The following is a 10,011-nucleotide window of genomic DNA, read 5'->3' as shown; positions in this document are numbered from 1 at the left end:
CTGCTCCAACACTTTGTCTCATTAATTTTCTCTACAAAAGTTCTGGACGAGGTTTTAAAAGAAGAAAAAAAAAAAAAGTCATTCTTATCAAGCTCTAAGACAAATAAATTTGATTTTTAGGCACTATGACGAAACCTCAAAAGAAAAAATAAATGAACTTACAAGGATGGTGCAAAGAATCTGTTAGACCAAGAGGGGGGTGAATTGGTTAATTTCATTATCAACTTCTTCACAATACAATCTCCGCTGAGAAACAAATGCAATGAACACAAGATATACAAGGAAACCCTTTCAATAGGGAAAAACCTTGGTTCTTAGCCTTAGCCAATAAAAGCTTCGCTAGTTGCATGCAAGTAGTTACACACTTAGCTGTCTCACACTCTGCACACACCCTTGTATAAGTTAAGACACTAGTTTTCACAGCCTCTACACATACACTAGCTCAACACAGTGCACACTGCACCCCCCAGTCCTAAGCACCCTTACTTGGACCCTACAAGCTCTCATATCTCACCAAATACATAGAAAATAATGTATACCAACTATATTCAAGCTTACACAAATGATAAGAGTGGTTGTGTAGCTCAAAACAACAATCTGTAGCCTCTAGAACCCTTTATGCAGAAACTAAGGTTTGAGGGGTAAAACTGGAATTGTGTCCCAAAAATTTTGAGATCAATCCCACAGCCTTTTATCACCATTATAATCATGCTCAGATGATAAACAAGATAAGTACAACGTGTATATCACAATATAATCCTAATAAGGCCTTAACAATAACTATTCAATGAAGAACTAAGGTTTTGGTAGGTCAAAACTAAAGTTAACCAAAGTTCTGTCCAAAAACCAAGTTTAACAGCCTTGATTCATCAATACAAACTTGCTAGCATGTAGATCAAACATCGTATAGCAAGATATAACCAATCTAGATTTGAATCACAAGGCTAAACCATAAAATAGCTCTAATAACAGGTCTGAGAGTAAGAAATCATTTGCAGCATAGTATAGTTTAAGAACAAGTGCTCAACAAATGTAAATAGCACAAATATACCTGTCTCAACCTTTACTTACTTCACTTAGCACCACAGCAAGCCCTCGCACCAGCAAACCTTGACAGCAAATGACCTCGATAATGAACATAACAGCAAGGATCAATTCAGTGACATTTTTATGAAGATTTCAGGTTCAGATCATCATCAAAGACCTCATAAATGTTTGTTAGCTCTCGAGTATAGTATACTGCACTTAGAAATTCTATAACAACACATATATACTTAAGCTCACTACACAGCCAATCATTGGCCAGAGAATGTTCTGACATTCTTCATGTGAATAATAATATAGGTCTATTATACCTTTGTTACCTCAGCTGTTTTCTCCTCTAGTATACCAGGAATTACAACTCACAATGAGAAGGTTGTAATAACATTCTTATCCAAATTTAGTGCCTAACAAATGCAATTGCAGTGTATACACTCTCATTTTAGGACCATAGCAATGTATCACACGCCTAAGCTTCAAGTAGAAAGACCAAAATGCCCTTGTAACGGCCACTTGTCAATCTCATCACAATACAGATCTTGAGACTATATAATTCACAATGCAGGCTAAATCATAGCTGTTCAATGCAATGCAGCTATTTGAACATATGTATAAACATATAATTACAACTATGAAAAGACCGTAGTGCCCCTAGAAATCCCTGTAGCTAATTTTCATATCATAAACCTCAGCTTACATTGAAAAATAACCTGAACTGGTTGAATGATAGCAATGTACTATATCAAACCATTGTGTGCATCACAAGATTGTAAAAGACAATACTACCCTTGTGTGATGATTTAAGCCATTGTGCACCACAATGCTGATGGTATAAGTCATCGAAAGCTCTGTTACACCAGTTTTTGACATTAAACAAATACCATTTGGTACTGATTAGGACCAACAATTTCCCCCTTTTGCCTTTAATGACAAAAATCCCAAAATGAAATAAGAACTGAATAGAGAAGATTCAGCAACACAAGTACATGAAAGTCTCAGTTACAGATAGTTAAAAACAAGCACCAAAACCTTATAAAAGGATAAAAACTATCCTTATTTCAGTCATTTTCTCCCCCCTTTTGATATTGAAGGTCAAAAGGTGATAAGGATCAACAATGATAAGCTCAATAAGGTGGTGGAACAACCCTCAGAAGGTTTCTAAGGATTATAAATCTCTGAGGAAGAAGATGTTTGGTCATAATTGTTGGGATTTATATGCCCTGGCATAGCAAATTCCTATCTGGATTATAGTGACATATGTTCCTGACATATCTGAAATATTTATGATTTATATAATTGGTGAATTCAATGTATTATATTTCGATTCACTATGAAATTGATAGTGTCCATGTAATTACAAGAAATATTTATATATATGTATGTGATGACAATCAATGCATGATATATAAATAGTAATTATAAATTGTTCATAGTCGGTAATTATGGATGGACTCATAATTAATTAAGACTTGAACTGGATCCGTGTTAGGTTGAGATATATTGCGAGAGCCGTCGTATGCAATTACTCCCTATCACCGTCATGGCATTTGACTCTTAAGCATGAGAAAAGTATAGACTTTTTTATTAATTAATAATTACTTTGATTTGTTCGGCGGATTCTTCGGGATCCTTAGACCGACACTTTGGGTAGTTATGTAATTAATAGTTAGAGGGTTATATTTTCAATATTTGCATCATTGCTACTTGTATTTATTTTGTATTGATTATGGTTGATCACAAAGTAAATTCGAAGGCCTTCGTGTGTTTTTAGACAAAATGATTTATTATATATTTATTTATTTAAATTATTATTTTTGTCAAACAAATGTTTTATTGTGATCGAGCCAGAAATAATCAAAGGTACCAAAATAAATATATTAATTAAGTAGTCGGATTGATGGCTATATTTATCCGATAACTAATTATGCATAGAGGGGTCAAAGTGCAATATTGACTTAGAGGTTATTTATTATTTAATTGGAGTTCAATTAATTTCTTTTAGTGGAGTAGAAATTAATTTATGAATTAATTGAATTGGGTCCATGGACCGGGCCAATTATTAATTCATTGTAGCCAATAAAATAATAGGCCCAATGGATTCTCACTCATAGCCCAACTTGATATTGGAATCATATTAGATTTGAGACATATGAATTAGAGATGGAGAAGGATTTGTTGTTTCCTTTTCTTTATTTTTATGTTGCCTATAAATATACATGTCTATGTATATTTTAGGGGGTGATTTTTAGTAGAAAGAAAAAAAGGAATAAATATTTTCTCTCTCTAGAAAATTAGGGTTTATGTTCTCATCTAATGGAGGCTCCCACAAGCCTAGTTTTCCAAGGTCATTCATGGAGGCTTATGAGTGATTCCTAAAGGCAAGACCATTACCAAGAAGATGGAGATAGAGATCTATGGAAAAGGTGTCTAGCAAAAGAGATCTACAATAAGTGAGAACATTCACTTTAGAAGAGAGATCTAAGGTTTACTCAAACCTTGATGTAAGTATTCAATCTTTTAATTGAATGGTACATCATGTTTTATTTTTGCATAAAACTTTTCTCTATGTAATGAATCAAGATCTATGAATTAAAATCCCTCGAAAAGTTTTTAAAACTTTTATTTTTCATTAGAGCATTAATAATGTTATACACTCAATCTAAAATCAATAGTGTTAGCTTTCCAACGAAGTGGTCTATACTAGGTGATTTTAGAAAGGCTAAATTAAATCGGGAATCATTTCATATGATAGACAAGGCATTGTCTTAAGAGATATGGAAATGATGGGATTTGCCCGCCAATAGCAATAATGAACTTTGCCAACCGAATAAGTTATTGGCGTATTGGTTATTCGATTTTTCATGCAGTGGTTAAGGGACCCACATATTATTATTTTAATGGAAGTGCTCACCTAATAGTAAATGAATCTCAACAATAGTAATAATGAACTCCTCCAACATGATAAGTTATTGACATATTGATTGGTTGATTTATTATGCTACAGAGTTGAGGGACCCGCATTAATTAAAAGGGATTGTTCACTAATAATGATAATGATCTCTTGTTCGATTGAGATTTATTATATTATGTGGTTAACAAACTCATTTTAATTTTAAATATGCATGACAGAATTAATAATTCACCTTGCATGTTGTATGAATGCATTTATTTTCAGATGAATTATGTTTAATCCATTTTATCTGCTTGCTTACATATTCTATGATATTGGACCTTATTTATAATGACTGGAAAATGAACTTAGATATTTTATTCACAACGTAAGGGTACAAAATGTGTTTATTACTCCTATACCTATCTCTTTTACTTTGAGATACCAAATTTGACATTAATGCTTTTAATAAATTAGATAAGGCAAATGATATGACTTGGTGCAATATTCTAGAATTTAGCTCGAATACGCTCCAAAGCTAACATTTACATTATTTTATTTTCTTTAAGCATCATGATAAATGTCAATAAGATGTTTTAGTGAGATTAGATAGAGAGTATGCTGAAGTACTATATCAGACTTGAATAGCATCAAGATAGCCTAAGGAACTCCAGTATGAAATCGAATTTTGGAAAATGATTGTTTATTATTTAAAAATTAGCTGGAGATCAATAAGGCTGACTTGGGTGGTAAGTTTCAAGTTGACATGATTATTGCCTTGTTACCAAACTCGTTCGACTCTGTTAGAGTGAACTAAATAAGGAATCAGTTTGAGTTCACACTCGCTGATATTCTTATAGAATTGGTAACAGATGAAGGGATAATCAAGAGTATGGGCGTTCCTATCAATCTAACCCAGTCTATACCATCTTCTTCTAGGCCCAAGTGGACGGGCAAATCAAAGAAGAAGGATGATAATAGGACTAGACTAGCACAAAACATGGGTATTCAAAAAGGTTAAAGGGAATAAGGCAGTGTATGTTGAGGGCGAAGAAAACTGTTTCTTTTGTCGCTAACTAAAACACTAAAGGACGAACTGTTTAAGCAATGACGTGGCATAGGAAAATATATATTTAATCATTGAGCCATGTTATGTGGTTGTGTCTATTAATTCCTGATGGATAGATTCTGGAGCCACTAAACATGTTTGCAATTTATTGTAAGGATTTCAGGATTCCAGAAGCCTCGATGATATGGAATATATTTGTACTTAACCTGATGTCAAGGTTGTAGCTAAGTCAGTGGGAGTATTACATCTGAAAATAGAGAGTATGAGGATATTAGTATTAGAGAACTATTTTTATGCACAGAAGTTAGACGCTATCTTATTCTTGTTTCACTTGTGGTTTATAAAAACTGTGTTGTTATTTTGTAAAACTGGTTTTATAAAATTGAATAGATATGCGATTACTTCTGGTGTATTGAAAGATGGTTAATATACTATAATCACAAACTCTTAAGATTTGCAGGATGTAGAAACTAATGTTGCATCTTCTAGATTGAATGTTAAGAGAAAATTTGTTATTCCTGACTCATTGTATTTTTAATGTCTATTTTTGGGTTGTTATCAATCAAAATAAGATTCAAAGATTGGTCAAAGAAGGTTAATTACCTAGTGAGGCAGGGGAGCCTAAACCAAACTTGTGAACCCTGTTTTGAAGGATAGATAACTCTTAGGGCTTAATCAGACAGATGAAATAGACATAAAGGACAATTGGAGTCGGTACACACTGACACGTGTGGTCTTATGAACATCCAAGCAAGATTACTCACGTTTTGGATAAGTTTATCTGATGCAACACAAGTCTTAAACTCTTGGTATTTTCTGAGAAGGTTAAGACTGATGTGGAACACATATTAGGTAAACTTGTCAAGACACTTCGATCTGATCGAGGATATGAGTATTTCTTGGGATAGTGCAAAGACTATATGGTCAATGAGGGTATTATGTACCAGTTTTCCGCAATTGACGCTAAATGTATTTAGGTGTCAAATAGGAATAACAGAATTCCACTTAACATGGGTAGATCTATGATCAGTTATGCTACATTATCTCTTTCATTTAAGAGTTTAGCGTTAATGACATCGATGCGCATTATGAACTGCATTCCATCTTAGTCTGTCTCAAGGATACCGTTGAGCTATGTTTTTTTTACTAAATATTAGTTTGAATCATATGCACATATGGGATAGTCTTGCACATGTGCGCTTGATATGCACAAGTAAGTTGGAAGCAGATCATAGGCATGCTAGATTTGATAGCTACTCTAAATGTCACTAGGATGGATTATTTTATGATCTCAACGATAAAAGTTAATTGTTTTCACTCACTGTTTATCTATAGGAGAATCATATTATGAATCACATACCTAGTAGCATAATGTTAGAGAATTTGGTATGAGTACCAGATGTACCACATGTGAACACATTTATTATAGAGATTGAGAATAATATATGAATTCCCTATTGATGCGTTAGCATCATCTACTACACAGATTCTTGCATCGGTACATTGATGTAGTGGGAGGATTATCATCCAATTCGACAGAATCATGTTTTTAGGTGAGACCATTATGGACATCCCTGTTAAACATGAGTTGGACCCAGTAAGCTACACGGAAGCGTGAACCGATGTGGATACAGATCATTTTGGTGAGTTACTATGAAATCAGAGTTGGAATCGATGTATTCTAATAAATTCTGAGATCTTGTAGAACTTTCTAGTAGGGTGATTCCTATGGAAGGCAAGTTAATCTACAAAAAGATACTAGAAGATTTCTTAGTGAATAAATCATGAGTGTACAAGGGAATGTCATTATTTTTCTAATTCTATATATATTGATGACATCCTACTCATTTAGAATGATGTGAAAGTTGTGTCATCAATAAAAAGGTAGTTGTTCAATTACTTTTAAATGAAGGATTTTCAAGATGTAAGCTATATTTCTAGGATCAAGCTTTTGCAAGATCAGGTTAAAAGGAAAATAGGCTTATCTTAATAATCCTACATTGATAAAGTTTTGACCAGGTTTGGTATGCATAACTCAAAGAATGAGTTCTTGCTTTATTGATATGGATGGCTCTCTCTAGTAAGTAGTTTTTCAAGACTATCAAAGGAGATTGAGCAAATGAGACTGGAACAATATGTTTCGGCATATGAGAGTCTCATATATGCCATGGTCTATACCAAATAGGACATCCGCTACATAGTAGGGATAGTCAGTAGAGATCAGTTCAATACTGGACTTGACAACTGGTCTATTGTGAAAAATATCATTAAGTACCTAAGGAGAACCAATGATATCATATTCATTTATGGATGTGATGATATGGTCCTAGTCAGGTATGCTAGTTCTGATTTTCAATCAGAAGTAGATACTATGAGGTTCATGACTCAGTGTATGTTCACTTAATGGAAGGGAGATTAGTTGGTAGATTGTTAAGCAGATTTCAACTGCTAACTCAAACCTGTAGGTGAAATATATTGCAGCCTTAAAGGCGGCAAAGGAAGCCTATTAGTTTGATCTCACTGATTTAGAGGTTGTGGAGTATACTAGCCTGCCTATTGAGCTATGTTGTGACAATAGTGCAGAAGTAGTCCAAACCAATGACCCAAGATTCTATAGAGGAACAAGATACACTGAGAGGAAGTATCATGTTCTACATGATATTGTCCGGCAAGAAAATGCACTTGTAGTTAGAACATTGCATTGGAACACAACTTTGTTGATCCATTATCAAAGGTGTCATTGATCAATAATTTTGATCATCATCTGGATAACATTGGAGTTAGGTGCAATTTGAATTGGCTATGAGGGCAAGTGGGAGCTGTTGGGATTTATATGCCCTGGCATAGCAAATTCCTATCTGGATTATAGTGACATATGTTCCTGACATATCTGAAATATTTATGATTTATATAATTGGTGAATTCAATGTATTATGTTTCGATTCACTATGAAATTGATAGTGTCCATGTAATTACAAGAAATATTTATATATATGTATGTGATGACAATCAATGCATGATATATAAATAGTAATTATAAATTGTTCATAGTCGGTAATTATGGATGGACTCATAATTAATTAAGACTTGAACTGGATCCGTGTTAGGTTGAGATATATTGCGAGAGTTTTCGTATGCAATTACTCCCTATCACCGTCATGGCATTTGACTCTTAAGCATGAGAAAAGTATAGACTCTTTTATTAATTAATAATTACTTTGATTTGTTCGACGGATTCTTCGGGATCCTTAGACCGACACTTTGGGTAGTTATGTAATTAATAGTTAGAGGGTTATATTTTCAATATTTGCATCATTGCTACTTGTATTTATTTTGTATTGATTATGGTTGATCACAAAGTAAATTCGAAGGCCTTCGTGTGTTTTTAGACAAAATGATTTATTATATATTTATTTATTTAAATTATTATTTTTGTCAAACAAATGTTTTATTGTGATCGAGCCAGAAATAATCAAAGGTACCAAAATAAATATATTAATTAAGTAGTCGGATTGATGGCTATATTTATCCGATAACTAATTATGCATAGAGGGATCAAAGTGCAATATTGACTTAGAGGTTATTTATTATTTAATTGGAGTTCAATTAATTTCTTTTAGTGGAGTAGAAATTAATTTATGAATTAATTGAATTGGGTCCATGGACCGGGCCAATTATTAATTCATTGTAGCTAATAAAATAATAGGCCCAATGGATTCTCACTCATAGCCCAACTTGATATTGGAATCATATTAGATTTGAGACATATGAATTAGAGATGGAGAAGGATTTGTTGTTTCCTTTCTTTATTTTTATGTTGCCTATAAATATACATGGTGTATGTATATTTTAGGGGGTGATTTTTAGTAGAAAGAAAAAAAGGAATAAATATTTTCTTTCTCTAGAAAATTAGGGTTTATGTTCTCATCTAATGGAGGCTCCCACAAGCCTAGTTTTCCAAGGTCATTTATGGAGGCTTATGAGTGATTCCTAAAGGCAAGACCATTACCAAGAAGATGGAGATAGAGATCTATGGAAAAGGTGTCTAGCAAAAGAGATTTACAATAAGTGAAAACATTCACTTTAGAGGAGAGATCTAAGGTTTACTTAAACCTTGATGTAAGTATTCAATCTTTTAATTGAATGGTACATCATGTTTTATTTTTGCATAAAACTTGTCTCTATGTAATGAATCAAGATCTATGAATTAAAATCCCTCGAAAAGTTTTTAAAACTAGCACGTTTCCCAACAATAATATCTGCAAGTTTATCTCCAGTGGCCAAATAAGTGATATCAAGAAGACATTTTTGTATTTTATCTCTGAGAAAATGATACCTTATATCATTAAGATCTTTTTCTTTGTCTTGGTTTGAGTGTCAGATGTATATGGTTGGGGATGCTTCATAGAATATATGATGTATGTAGGTAACATTTTCAATTAAGGCAATTTTGTCACAAATGCCTTAATAAAAGCAATTAACTCACTAAGCACAATTAAGAGTTACTAAGCACGATTAAGAATCACTAAACCTGATTAAGAATCACTAAACACGATTAAGAGTCAGTAAACACGATTAAAAGGCCTAATAAAACATAGGATATTACACAATTGGATCTTCATGCATCCGATTGGTGCTGAGGAAGAGGAAAAGTAGAGGAAAACTATCAAAGTAGCTTCTATCCTCTGATATATATATCATGATGTTAGTAGTGATAGGCTGGCTGAAATTCTAGTTCCAAGGGAAGCTTTGAAGATGCTCATTAATTGGGGTTATAGGCTATAGCAGTGTATTGTTAGAGGGGAATATCAAGAAGCTATATGGCTGAGGCCATCAGTTGCTAGGGCAACAATGCCTATTGGTGATATTGATATTTTGCTTTCCTCTTGAAGCTAGGAGAGGGTTGCGAATGGAATGTTTGGCATCTGTGTCGTTATAGGCCTTGGAATTTGTTCTTGAAATTGTTTTAAAGAAAGGAAAAAAAAAAAAAAATGTACCACCATAGACTCAC

This window comes from Cornus florida, unplaced genomic scaffold (genome assembly GCF_030987335.1).
Source record: "Cornus florida cultivar Cherokee Brave unplaced genomic scaffold, ASM3098733v1 CherokeeBrave_3.0.0_Hap2_Chr02, whole genome shotgun sequence".
Taxonomy (NCBI): Eukaryota; Viridiplantae; Streptophyta; class Magnoliopsida; order Cornales; family Cornaceae; genus Cornus; species Cornus florida.
This window is presented reverse-complemented; position numbering follows the sequence as displayed.